This window comes from Brienomyrus brachyistius, chromosome 19 (assembly GCF_023856365.1).
Source record: "Brienomyrus brachyistius isolate T26 chromosome 19, BBRACH_0.4, whole genome shotgun sequence".
NCBI lineage: Eukaryota > Metazoa > Chordata > Actinopteri > Osteoglossiformes > Mormyridae > Brienomyrus > Brienomyrus brachyistius.
In genome coordinates this window covers 17,140,905-17,155,844 of record NC_064551.1, presented here as the reverse complement: position 1 = coordinate 17,155,844, position 14,940 = coordinate 17,140,905, and the positions used below count along the sequence as shown (strand labels likewise).

At 41.5% G+C, this 14,940-nt stretch overlaps 1 protein-coding gene across 1 annotated transcript in view; it reads left to right on the top strand.

The window, feature by feature from the left end:
• Positions 1-10,454: 10,454 nt before the first annotated feature.
• The window catches only part of pak5 (p21 protein (Cdc42/Rac)-activated kinase 5), a 47,959-nt gene continuing 43,473 nt past the window's right edge, over positions 10,455-14,940 (top strand). Inside the window, exon 1 of the mRNA XM_048985991.1 lies at positions 10,455-10,584. The gene's annotated coding sequence lies outside the window, so the exon portion shown is untranslated. The remainder of the gene's footprint in view (positions 10,585-14,940) is intronic.

Sequence of the window (14,940 nt, the reverse complement as noted above, 5' to 3'; positions counted from 1 at the left end):
GTATATAATGCAGTGGTGCTGCATGGACACAAGCTGAAAGACAGAAAGGCAAATAGCCTTATATGTGCAACTTTGTTTTCGCGACAGTGCATTTAAATGTATGGTTTAAATTAGTTGTCCGTCGGTTAAAAAAACGATCTGCAGTCATTGTACGCAAGTGTCATGCATTTTCTGTTTTTATATGCTTTTCCCTTAAACATGTTTCTCGTGAAACCTAATGTTTGTTGGGCTGTTTTGCTGTAACACGGAAGGATATCTGTCTGCTTTTGTGGTTGTACTTCGGTTTTTCCAGCACTTTCCATGCGTGGGTTATAGATATAGAAATACTAGATTGGAAGGCCTCTTAAGCGGGAAGGCGTCTGTGGCTTGGCAACAAAGAGCAGTTTTCTATTTCTATGATAACGCCCACCGGAAAACTGACGTCATGCTTTCCTTTATGCGGCGTTTCTCGTCGCATAGGCAGCAGGAGATACCTACACGACATATGGAGGTTTTAGGGTGTGTGTTCTTATATAATTCGTTAAGGCTGGAAGGACATGAATTTACTAGTGATCAATGTGTAGCTAAACAGCTAGCACATTTATATGCTGCCCATTCGTTCATTTATTTATTCATTGTTTGTTAAGTCGACGAGACCTTTGGGCTTTCAATGAATTAGTTAATGTGGGAGCTTCTTTATATTTGAAACAAAGAAAAATATATGTTCTGAAAGGTAAAGGTGAATTTTAGGTGATATTCCTCATCTGATATTCCTCAGCGCCATTGCGCCCCATTAGCTGGAGGGGGGGGGCATTCAGTATCTTTGCAGGAACCCCTTATACAAAATTCTGTTTTAATACTACAGATTGAGGTTTTTATCATTAATCCTACAGCATTTATCAGAAACGGTGTTCCGGTTTTCAAAATCGTAAAATGTATGACCTTGGGGAAACTCATTGGCTGGCCGTCATTTTCAATTTGTTGAATTTCAATGTTGTCGTTCATGTTTGACATGTTGATGGATTTTTAGATGGTCAGTGCCTGATCCCGGAAGAAAATTAACATTAAAACTGACTGCCATGGCTATTTACTGTTTTTAAGCCGTGCAGAGTATTATGTTTATTGGGTCTTAAGGTGAAAAAGGAAGAACTCAGTCACGTGATTCTGCGATAAATTAACTCCACTTACACTGGCAAAACGTCTATACTTATCAGTAATAAATACTTTCTATGATACTTACAAATATTTTTTTCAAATACGAATGTAACGTACAATTAAATATTTACAATTTAAAATTCAACAATAAGCACATTGATGCTAGACTCGATTTCAAGTATTCTGTTGGGTATACCGTGACAAACTAAGACTTTGCAAAGCATGCGATTTTTGAGTGGCTTCGATAGGACTGAAAGTCCTAACTACTGTTTAAATCGCAGTTTTTCAATTATACTTCGATTTTCCCGCTATAGCCTATATTCTGCCATCAGTGACATCAAAGTACGAGATATTTTGTATCATTTCGTGTTAGTGACCAAACTGCAAGCGACTGCGGCATTTCAGAGGATGCTTCAACTCTTTGTTCCAATTTTGTTTGAAAACATATAATTTGTTTATATCTGGATGTTATATAACATTATTCGATGCTCAAACACTCGCTACTGAACGTATCAGAGACTACAGTGTAAAGGCAACGAACCCATGCCGACTACGAAGAGCTTCCGGCCGAGTAACATTTTCTTGCCATGTAAGCAGATGCGAACTCATTGCGAAAGATGCTTCCTTGGTGTGGTGTGTGACATTATGAAGGCTGCATTCGTGTGGCTACAATGATTTTATACACTTGATACCCTCCTTCATCATATCGGCATCCATCCATCCATGTTCAAAAACCGCTAGACTTGTTCTGTGTCGCGCACCCCCACCCTTTCCCCTTGTTTCGTGGTAACTTGGAAAAAGTAGGTTAATGTGCATGGCTGATATCGCGAGATTTGGAGCAGCATCGCGTGGTGCTGGTACAGTGGCACTGGCAGAGGACAAGGGAACTTTCGTTAAATGCACAGTGGAGTAGATTTCGATGATAAAGACTACTGTTGCAGTTTAATTGTGAAAATAAATTTTGATTTAGACCCAATGACACTTATATGCGTCATCGATGTCTCATTTATAATGATTAATACTCTGAAAAGAGGGTTTGGTCACATAAAACGTATTCCACTAGGTGGCATGACTGTCTCAGTCTGAACGTGGATGTCATAAAGCAACATAATGAACAAATGGAGGCCAGAGGCATTAGTTGTTACAACTTCAGCTGCATGTGTAGCATACAACCCAAATCATGCAGTAAGTGCTGAAAGCATTTAAAAATGCATAATTCGTGGAATTTGTCATATGGAATTTTAATCACTGGACTTTCTGAAAATGCAGAATGTTTTTGGAGTTCAAAACAGCTGATAGTGAATTGGAACATTATAAAAAAAAAATAGCACATAACGAAAAGTAATGACAAAACTTTAAAAAAATATGTTTAATCCTTTCTTGTTAAACCCACCTAGATAAGAGTACACAGTGGACCTGTGTATGGTTTGAACTAGGTGAGGTTGGAATATATTCTTCCTTTTTCTCGATTATTTTCTCTCTCTTCATAGACTGGTTTATGTTGCTTTTCTGCTGAACTGTGTTACTCACCCGCCAGCATTTGAAATAGGAACTCTACCCTTTGACCTACTGGTGAGTAACAAAGATCCGTTCAGCTGTTTGAAAACCAGCAAATGAGGTTTATTGGTTTGAGCTGGAATTTCCAGTAGGTTCTAGAGTTCTGTACTGTGTCATTGCAACACCAGGGCTGCCATCCCTCACACATCTGCCATGACGCTCACGCTTTCTGACTCTCACGCTCACACAAGAAATCAGCATATCTATGTTATTCCATTATAAACCTAAAATCACCAGAAAAGATTTGTTTAGCCATTTGAAATCGGCTAAAATCAAAAGCGTTGGAGTAGTTTTCAAACACCACAGACTATTTACAAGGTAATGAAATTGTGACATACATGTAAATTGAAAATCTCACGCCAGTCAGCTGACCAAACCCTGTAACACTGAAAAAGGATATAAAGGTAACATTATGTGACAACCTGTTCCACCAGTTTCAATACATTCTTTGTTTCACGTTTATTTTTGCAAATATGATGATTCAGAAGGTCATATATTCATACAGGCAACTTGATTCTGCTCCCCGGGAAGGATCACACATAACCTAAAATGGTATATTTTGTTTCAGTCAGTCTTTATATATTTTTTTGTATGTGATGTGTTTGTAATACACAAAACTCCGTATGTAAGTAATATACACATCAAGTTCAATATTTTGGTTTTCTGGATTGTTGAAGAGAAAACCCATTCTGGAGAATTCCATAGAAAGAAGAGAACCTTAGGCTTTTTTCCACTTGGTGTAACGTTGGCTGTGGTTCTGTCAGTGATGTTCCTGATCCTTGAGGGCAGCTGTGTTTTAAAGGGTGATGCATGGAAACAGGTTGAATAGGCAAAAACAAAAAACTGAGTAAACAGCCATATATCAGAATGCTAAATTATTCAGACTGTGACTTTCCTTCTGAATGGAGTGACTGCAATAAATTTGACAATGTTGTATGTTGTGTGATGTTTCTCTTAGGGTAGGTTACTGCAGTGCTGTAATGGACTTAAACAATGTACAGAGTAAGATGAGACTGGTACGTGTAGTTGGATAAAGGACAGTCAGAGAAAAATTCATCATGTCAGAGTTTCACTATGAAATTATCATTATGAATTGTACAGGAACCTGACCATCATCTGGGAAAGAGGGTTAGAAAATGGACAGAAGGCTCTGTGTGGAGAGGTGTGTCTGCGACATACAGCTTCATCTCCTCCCATTGCTCTTGTGGTTACTGGGCGGCATGGAGGCTGAATCCATTGATCACCACTGACAGAGATGGACAGCTGAACGTCTGATTGGCTGTAGCTGGATGCCGGCCAATGCTCATGATGTACGGATCCTGCCACCAAACCCGGCCAGACTCAGAAAATCTGCCCTCTCTCTATACACACATCCGCTTTTATGACAGTGTAATAAGTTACAAAAATGAGGAATATTTTAAGTTCACCCTGTGCTATAACTGCATACCTACAAACCGTTGCTAATTTTCTTGGAAATTGTTCAGTCGCTTCAATCATGGTTCATATTTTGAATAATTTGTTAAATTTGTAAAGTATGTCGATTGTGGCAAGGAAATCCTCCATTTTTGGTATATCAGGATGATTTTGAAATGTCCGATAGAAATGGACTAAATGCTGATGATGACGATGATATTCTTCAGGTGTAGGAGCGCGGTGTCCGGCGGGACGAGCTGCGGAAGTGCGGCTGTATCAGTATCCCCTGGCCACACGCGGACTTACTTTGGCAGCTCTAATCAATCTTCCGTGACTGATAAGAAAAATAAAATGCGTAGCAGAGCACCTGGGATGTCTCTCATCAATCAAGTAAATCGCATTTAGTCTGTAGTACAGCAGTAATAAAGCTGTAACAGTATTAAATCTGGGGGGATGATACAGTAACATACAGATTTTCATGCTAGGGCTAACTGTTTGCTAAGATAACTGCTGCTGATGATGGGAGTCTTTCTCCTATGCAACATGAAAATCGCATTGAGAAATGCTTAAAATCACCAAATGAGATTATATGTAACTCAAGCCGAGACAGACCCATTATCCCCCCTGACCAGTTCTGGGTCTTTCAGCCTGTTGCAGTGGCCAGGGCCCCATAGGTGGCTAGAAAAGTGCCTGTTGGTTTTCTCTTTAGGGTTAGCCAGGAAGAGGGTTGGTGAAATATGACACTGGCAAAAACAAAAAATACCAAAACCAGCAGGCAGGTTCACGGACCTGACAACAATAAACAAGGGAGGAGATCACAGGCTCAAAACTGAACAGAACACATAAATATATGAGGCAGAACAAGGGACAGGTGGAACTGACAAATTCTAACAAATTTAGTCACGTGCCCTCCGTCTCCCTCCACATTCCTTACATGGGTGTTTTCGTGTATAAACAAAATCAGCCCTCTTAAAGTAGACCAAATAGTGGACAAACAAAAATGGCACTGTTTTCTTTTTTTTTATTATTATTATTTTTTGTTTTCACATTTGAAGTTCCTTTGAAGGAGGACTCAGTTCTCTTTTGGGTTCACTTCAGGTCTGATGGAACCTCAGTCCTCCCTCGGTTCACGCTGTAGTTCCTCTGGAGTTCTCAGACCGTTACTGCTTTGGATAATGGGTAGCATCCCAGTGCAATAGCATGTGATCTGAACGGCAAGCCTACTGGGCTAAAGTACCCCGGCAAAAGGGAAAGTGAGTTTGGAGCATTTTGTGTTCACGATGCACAGGCTGGTCTCAGTTCCGTTAGTTTCAGAGGGGTTGGAGTTTGTTTGGAATGTTCACATATGTGCAAAAAAATGCTGACTAATCACTCTGTTGGTTTTGAGAACTGAAAGAGACCAACGTGAAAACACCTTATTTGTCACAAACCTTCCATCCAGTGCATCATATTGAAGTCTTCTGGAAATTCTATCTTGGTTTCTGTCGTCCTCTATAGTTAAAAGGCATTAAGGAAGGATTTAAAGACAAGAAGATACATCCTGTTCCACTATTTTCAGTATATAGCTGTTTTTATTGTGGATGTTTATTTCTTTTTCTTCACATTCCTCTGCATAATTCATATGGAGATGTTTACTCATGCGGGCAGCCTGATTCTGACCTCCAAGGATGATCATATATAACCTTAAATGCTTTGTTCTGCTCCAGTCAGTCGTTATGTATTTCCTTTAACACAATGTGTTCGGCATAGACAGAACTCCCCCTATGTGCTTTCTTTACTCTGCATATCAAACTAATGGATGGCTAAGAAAGTCGGTGACATTTAACCCTGCGTCTGTCTGCCATTGGCCAGGGTACAATGGATAGCTGATATTCCCCAATGTGTAGAATCAAAGTTGATTGGTTGCTTCCACATGTGTTTTAAGTTAACAGATATATAAAGCTATCCATCCATCTTCTACCAGCTTATCTTGGTCAGAGTCATGGGCTTGCTTGCTTGCTTGTTTGTTTGCTTGTTGGTGGAATGGTAGTGTAGTGGTTAGCACTGTTGCCTCACTGCTTTGAGACCAGGGTTCAAGTCTCCAAAATGGCTTTGTGTGTATGGATTTAGCATGTTTTCCCCATGTGGTTGTGGGTACTCTGGCCCATAGGCTTCAGACACCCCACCCTCACCCTGAATATGATAAGCAGTTATGGAAACAGATAAAAGATTTGTTTAGGCTTGATTTGTTCAAGTTAAACTGCGAGTTTAACTTTGAAGCTCACAGCTCCAGTGACTCATCAACATGGACTCATGACTTAGACTCAGGCTGGACGGTGATAAGTGGACATGAGCAGCTCTGCACTCTGCCCTCCTGACAGCTGCATCAGCCACCAGCGTGGTTCCCTTTTACCAGGTATCAGATTTATCAGGCATTTGACCGGATGCCTACAGAGCCACATTCAGCGCAGAACTTACCCCGAGTGACTGAGATCTCTGCTGTCAGGTACAGTACAGCAATACCTTTACCTCTACCTGATATGATTATATCAGTCATACTTTAGTTTTACTTACTTCTTAAAGAAATCCTTTCTGCCTCTTCTCGTTACTCAAATTCAGTAGCTATTTGATTTTTTTTTTAGTTCTTGGGACATTACTGTCCCTAAAAATGGTGGTCAAATGTATTAACAATGCCGGCAATATGCTGGAATATTAAGAGACTTCTGGTTGATTGTCATGAATAAATTAATTATATTCACTGAAAATGTGATTGTGTGGAATGTAAGTAATGTATGATTTAAATCACTGGAAATCTGTTAATAGTTTGTTTGAATGATGAAAGCTAGTTTTCGGTGGTACATCTAGCTTGGCCGATGCAGGGTAAAGGCAGTACAGGATTAACCTGAAAACAGATCATTTTAATAAGATTAACATGGTCTTCCTGCACATCCCGGCAATGTCAGGTTCTTGGTGGAACCTGGTATATTTATAGCCTGTGGCTAATTTAAGGAAGAGATGAACAAATGTTTGGTGGGAGCAACAAATACCACGGTAATGAAACCACGTACAGATGCTCAGAATCAAATTTCCATGAAGAGTGAAGCACATACATGCACACGCAGACACACACATATATACACACATACACGCACACGCAGACACACACATATATACACACATACACGCACACGCAGACACACACATATATACACACATACACGCACACGCAGACACACACATATATACACACAAACACTTTCACACGCAGACACACACATATATACACACATACACGCACACGCAGACACACACATATATACACACAAACACTTTCACACACAGACACACACATATATACACACATACACGCACACGCAGACACACACATATATACACACAAACACTTTCACACACAGAAAAGCAGTTTAATGACTCACAGGAAAACACACACATAAAGACATAAACACACACTTTTTATGAATAATGTTCAGTCATAGGTTTGCAACCTTGAAAATCATTAACATTGTGAACAATGCCGCATGCCATTCGCCAGCTTGCATGATATTTAAATAATAAGTACTTTTTCCCGTATTTGGGGCAAATCTCTGTTTTCCCTTGGAGTTTAAATGGTTTAAAATAGACGTGAAAATATAGATTATCAGATGAACGCTAACTTGTATAAGAGGGGACATGACAGTTTTACTTAAATCGTTGTTCTCAAGTAGAACAGCCTTCCCAGAACATTCTGTGGAAAAGTGTGATAACATTTCCGAAGGCATGTCTTTGTTACCTAGCTGAGCATCTTTTGCGTGGTCTGAAGTTGTTATGCATATTTTTGAGCTGTGGGTGGAAACTGGAGTAACCCCACAATGACACTGAGAGCCAGAGCAGAGACTCAAACCCCAGTCTCACAGGGGCGAGGCCACACTGTTAACCGCTGCACCACCAAGCCACTTCAAGTGTGTGAGACACTGTGGAGAAAATCCTTAGAAAGAAACAGATTTTCTTCCAATGTTGGTGGCCTACTGCCTCTTAAGAGAACATCCATCTATGTACCAACTGCTTATGCTGGTCAGGGTCACCTGGAGCTTAATCCCAGGCAATATCCTGGATGCGATGCCAGTCCAACAGAAGGCACAAACCCTACGCAAAGATGCCAGTTTCATCTGCATGCCTAAGTGCTGCATGAGGAAACCCGTGCATCACAGGGTGAAAATGCAACCTCCAGTGCAACAGTGCAGAAGTAGGATTGAAACCCACAATGCCGGAGGTGTGATTTAGCAATGCTGCAGCCCATGTCACCATGCTCACATGAGAATGTATAATGAATGGATGCATCCTCAGATTACCATGAAACTACATCATTAAGCTGTGCGGCATGCTAATATTGATAATAATTATGCAGAGAGTGGAAATTTGTCATGGGTGAATAAGGGGCAACGCACAAAAGAAAAAACCTGAAAGATTTTTAAAAATGTTAGAAGAATCTGTATAAGAACAGGCCTAGCTAGCTAGCTCATCCCCAGCTCCTGAGCCACGGTCCTCTCCAGATCCACGCTGCTGGCCCTCAGCTTCTTTAATGATGTAATCAGTCCAATCAGAGCCAGCAGAGCTTCGTTAACTGGGAGTCGTTCGCCATGATGGCATAGATGCCGCTAAGATCAGCCTCTGCTTCCGCTCCGGTAGCCGCTGACTCACAACGCGGGTAAATAATATTGTAGTGAGTCCAGCAGCATCAACGTCTGCGGACAAATCTGTCGTTATAGCGGAGGTTTGTTTGTTGGGCATGAATATGAATGTGTGTAATGCGTGGGCCGCGGCCAGAACAGCATCCCATTCTTCTCTGTGCTTACGTGGCATTTCCTTAATGCAAGCAGCCACTCGGACGCTACAGTGATTTATTCTGTAGCTGTTGTCCACAACAATCACTCTCTGACTTTAATCATGGGGACTACTGGGCTCCACAAGCTATCACTGCAACTGGAGAAAAATCTCCAGTAATTATACTGAAATTATCTAATTTCATAACTGATCCTTTGAGTAAAAAAAAAAAAGAAATGTGTAAAGGACGTGGTCAATAAGCCAAATCTAGATATATCAGTGGACAAAATAGCTGAAGAGATCTAAGACTGCAGGGAAGCAATTTGCTTGTGGGCTTTACTCCTGAATTATGGAAGAATTTACTCACAGATAATCAATAGTCTATGATAGTGTATTGAGAGGATAAAGTAACGAGGTAAACGCAGCATCGACATGAGAGAAAACAGTCTGAAAACTCTGGATCCTCCTCACAGGCTTTATACATCACAGTGTATACAGTGATACATCACGGCATCTCAAAGTTACACCTGACTTACGCAGTACATCATCAATAAATAGTCTGGCATTTTTCAAAAACCAATCATTTCAGTTTATTTTTTGTTATTGCAGTCATATTATTATTATTATTATTCCATCCATCCATCCATCCATCCATCCATCCATCCATCCATCCATCCATCCATCTTTCACAGCAGCTTATTCAGTTTGGGGTCCCAGGTGATCCTAGAGGTACAGAGTAGGAGGCAAAGACACGCTGGAAGGTATGCCAATACATCGCCTTATATATACATAATGTACCTCGCACATGTGAAAAGCAGACAGGCTACACCACCCGCTCTTTTTTTCTAGTTATGTAATTGTCTAAGCCAGAATAATACTATACCGACTCCACTGTTATATTTTTAGCTGTAGCTTTTTGCGAACAGAATAATTATATTCACTGGTGGCTATTAAATCCGTGTTTACTCCCATTTTAAATTCACACCTATATAACACACTGCTCACGGTATCTGTCTCGCAGCTAAATATTACACATCTTAATTTATATTAAGTGCATTTTCGTACTGTTTCCATTACAAAAGCCTGAAAGTGCAATGGTCGTTAAACAGTTTATGTAACAAAGACGTGTGACTAATTTGTGGATTTTGTCTTACTTTAATTTAAGCCGTATTTGAAGGCAGCGTGTCGGACACGGCAGCCTATCCGGGCTCACAAGCAAGGCAGATGGTCAGGATGGCCACACCTGTCGTTTCTAATAAAATTCAATGCATTTCAATTATTTATATTTAATTCATGCTGATATTTGAATAATAAGAATATACATATATTCATATATAAAAATTAGCATGCACCATACATAATATAATAAATAAATATATATTTATATTTCTAAAACGAGGCTGGAGCGGCGTTTCACCGGGGGTCGGGCTGAGTAGGATGCGCTCAGTGTCCCACACGCTCTCCTCCGCTCCATCATCCCTCCCTGCGCATCTCGCCCAGGTGCTCCGATCGGCTCCGCTCATCAGCAGCCCGGATGTAGCACGCCGTCCCCGCATCGGTACCGGATCGTAGAGCTGCACACTGGAGGGCGATAAACATGGCGCTGGCGACAACGTAACGGCACAGACGCGGAGCGATAGCAACCTGCGGGACATGTGAGGTCGGCGGCCGGGCCAGCGGGTAAGTCGGGCATCGAGATCGGCGATCTCGCCTCCGTACCGGGGAAATAAAGCGCACGGGTGGCTCGATCCCTTTCCGGTGGCTCACCCATTACAAAGCACTGGTTCTCCTTCCTCATCGGGCACTCCGGGAATAAACAGAGGCGCAGATCAGGGTTCAGGCATCGATGATGCTTCAGCACCGTCTGTGGGGCTGCCGGGGATGGACGGTCCTTCAAACCCTATATCATAGCAGTTTAATGGACGAGTGTCAGCGAAATGCATAGGCACACTCCGGGTTGCAGCCTCACGTCCATGATAAAGAGCCGCTTCATAGCCTGTTTCCGCCCGTAACATTGCTGTGCGTGCATGAATGAACTGTCACCCTGCCTCCCTGCAAAGGGACATCAACAGCATCGTTTCTGTCTTCACTTAATTGGAGTGAGATTCAGTGAAAGTAGATAATGGTCATGTAAAATATCATGCGGCTGTCACTGTTCAGCTGGACGCTTTAGATTCAGTGCTATTGTTCGTTATCAGCACAACGACAAAACAAATATCGTGTTAAGCGTACGCTAAATGCATGCTATGCAGAATGATCAATTATTTCTTTGCAGAACAAAAATATACAAATGCGAATCTCCATGAATTTATTTTACACCCCACACCCCATATTGTGTTAGTTTAATTTTTTCCACATAATATTAAAGGCACATTGAAAGTTGTGCTGTGCAGGAAAAACAGGTAGCCTGCAAATTTGGAAGCGATTGCAGAGCTTATCATATCGGGCTGTGTGTTCATCATGTCTAATCACACACATCCTACAGCCTAACAGTGGTTGCAGTAATAAAGAGGACAGGGCCCTTATTTAGTTTACTGTGATGTTCAGGATAAAGTACCTGTGTTATTCAAATCACTGCCTAGTATTTAGAGGTCAAAGGGCACAGGGTAAAGGGAATGACAGTTTTTATGCAACAAGTGTAGCATCTTATATGTTTTACAATAATTGTGATAAGAGGCAGTCCTTAGTTTTGGAAGTTATTTGGAGAATACACACACACACACACACACACACACACAAGTTTGTAATTATAGCTTTGTGGGGACTCTCCATTCATCTCTATGGGGAAAACTCTGATCCCAACATGACGACCTTAACCCCCACCCAGCCCTAACCTTAACGATAAGTAACCAAACTAAATATGAGGCTTTTGGCATTTTTAGTTTTTTGATTGCGTTCACAGATCTTTGTGATCTTTCTGGGGACCTGAAACACAAACAACCAACGCACACACACACACACACACACATATACACAAAGTTTCAGGTATTCCTCCCTGGTACTCACGTCTTGGGAATGTATTTGGGGAAATTCGGATCTATACAGAATTATTCCAGAAGGCAGGTTCGAGTTTAAATGTTAGTCCGGCTGTAATATATTTCAACAAAATATACACAAACATATAAAAATAGCACAGTGTGACATCCATCCATCCATCCATTTTCCAAACCGCTTATCCTACTGGGTCGCGGGGGGTCCGGAGCCTATCCCGGAAGCAATGGGCACGAGGCAGGGAACATTCCAGGATGGGGGGCCAGCCCGTCGCAGGGCACACTCACACACCAGTCACACATGCACACACGTGTGCTAGGGGCAATTTAGCAAGTCCAATTAGCCTCAGCATGTTTTTGTGCTGTGGGGGGAAACCGGAGTACCCGGAGGAAACCCCACGACGACATGGGGAGAACATGCAAACTCCGCACACATGCAACCCAGGAGGAGACTTGAACCCGGGTCCCAGAGGTGTGAGGCAACAGTGCTAACCACTGCACCACCATGCGCCCCGTGTGACATACATACATACATATATAAAGTCTTAATTTTTTTATGTCAACTAATATGATGTTTATAAAAAGCTGGAGCGGGATTTTCATAGTTTGACAGGCTTTGATATTACACTTAATGTATGATGCAGAAAATTATGATACTTTTAAGCTATATTCTTGGGAGATAATGAATCTAATCTAATTAATGTATGTGTATTGTGGTTATTGTGGAAAATAAAATATCACCCGCTTACTTAATTACCTTTTCCCTTCTCAGTAATTAAACTGAGTCATAATTTCTTGTGAGGAGTTTTCTGTTTTGTGTCTTGTTGGGTTGCTGTTACGTTGAGCCACTTCAGCGGCCGTTCAGATCTTGATTGTCGGGAAATATGAGCCGATTATTACATAAAACTAGAATAAACTCTTTTTAGTATCACTCCAGATAATGGTGCTGTTATTATTTACACTTCTGTGTAAAATATTCCTGCTTCTGCTGGCTGGATGTGCTCTTGAATTTGCTACGAATGTTCAAGAGCCAAACAAAACCTGTGATCTTCAGAATGAGCAGAAGATAAGTAATCTCTGTCTTTCAAAGTCACATCACATAAAATTAAAAGGGAAAATGGAGAAAAATCCAGGGCTGACTCGGACAGTATCTCATCTTAAAGTGTAAAATGCAGGATGAAAGTCCTCCTGTGTTCATTTGTGGGTCAGAATACTCGCATTTTCCCTTTCACACTTACGGAAAGTAGGTTTGTCTTTTGATTAACTTAGATTGTAGTCTATAATTCACACAACTTATGAAGCACATATGATGGTGAAGGGGATCAGAAGCAGAAGTATTTCTAAATTAAGCTGCTAGGTTTAGTGTTAGCAGGCCCCAGAATCAGTGAGTACGAATGCTGCTTTTTGGTTATTTGGGGATTAGGGTCCTTTTCAGGGGCAACGGGGACTTTGTTGGGAGCAATTTTCTGAAAAAGAAAAAAACGAATCAAAGAAAAGTAATGCTGGTGATCTCGGGGTGTTGCTCGAGGTCTTCAGTGTAGATTACTGGGGGTCTAAAAAAAAGATCTCAAAATGTATGTGCATTCGGAGGAGTGAAGAACTAGTGAGACTGGCCAGGACCCCTGTCCACTTGGCTTCCCCTCCTAAGATGGCCGAAGGCCTCTGCACCCTTTCCCCCACAAAGGAATATTTTCTCGTGTAAGAAGAATGGCTTGAGGGAGATCTCGAAGGACATTTTACATCTGCATCTATTTATTTAGGAGATGCTCCTATCCAAAGTGGAGGCAGATCATACATCACAAGCAAACAGCCGTCAAGGAGCCAGCTTTGTTACGGGTGCTGCGTGGCTGAGCTGCTAATGAATACTCAGTAACAAGTACAAGTCAGTATTGGAGTAAGGGCTATAAAATATGTTGCAAACCATTGCAAGTACAACGGAAAAGGTATTCAAATTAAGAGGAGGCTCTTAAAAATATGAAAAATGAGTCAGTATTGACAAGAGACCATAATTAAGGGATAACGGACGTATATGGGGCATATAAGTGGTTGTATGACCTATTCGAGGTGCTTGGGTTCTGAGGCATTTCTTGAAGGTTGAGGCTGACTAGATGACAAGTTCATTCCACCATTGAGGAAGTACACAACTTAGGGCTGCATTCACGTGGTGAAGGGATCTACTGACAACATTAGTTTGCTGAACTGATGAGGATGTTGAGGATTCAATGGCAGATGCTGTCTTGTTAATGGTCCTGAAAGCCGGTACCAAGAACTTGAAGCAAGAGTGCAACATGAGATCATCTAAGCTTGAATACCGGACCTGCTGCTGAATTTTGAATCACCTTTAGTGGTTCAACAGCACAGACTGGTATCACTGTCAGTAAAGAATCGCCGTAGTTTAGTCATGTGATGACAAGTGGTATTCTAACAAATAAGACCTGATCTTAGATATCTGCAGTGTTGTCAGCAGAGGATAGCTGGTCATCTATCATTGCCCACAGGTTCCTAACAGACCTTCATAGGGACAATATCAATGATCCAAGCTGAACAGTGATGTCGTGGTCAGTGGTAGAGCTTCCCAGGAAGACAAGAGGCTCGTTCTTGTAAAGGTTCAGCCATAGTCAACGATCCTTCATCCCAGCTGCTATGTTGTTCTTAGCAGCTCCTGTGGCCTGTGCATTTGGTTGACCTGACAGTTCAGCCATTGGTAGATGGTTGACTACACGTTACAATCAGAAACTGAATTTTTCCTGCTGCTGTTTTGATTGGCTGACGCTCAGTTTCCTTGGAGAGATGGTCTGTGTATTTACAGGTCAGGCTTTTCACATGCTTATCTGTGTAATGAATGAGCAGAAGGACAATGCACATGTGAAACAAGCAGTAAGTATAGTATAGTCTTATGTGCCCTGGTATCTAGTTATTTTCTATCCCGAGGCTTGAAATGCACAGGGATCCTTATCAGGGTGTTCCCCAGCCATATGTCTTATGAATGAAGAAATGTTACATTTATATATTGCTTTTCAAGACACCCAAAGTACTTCACAGAACC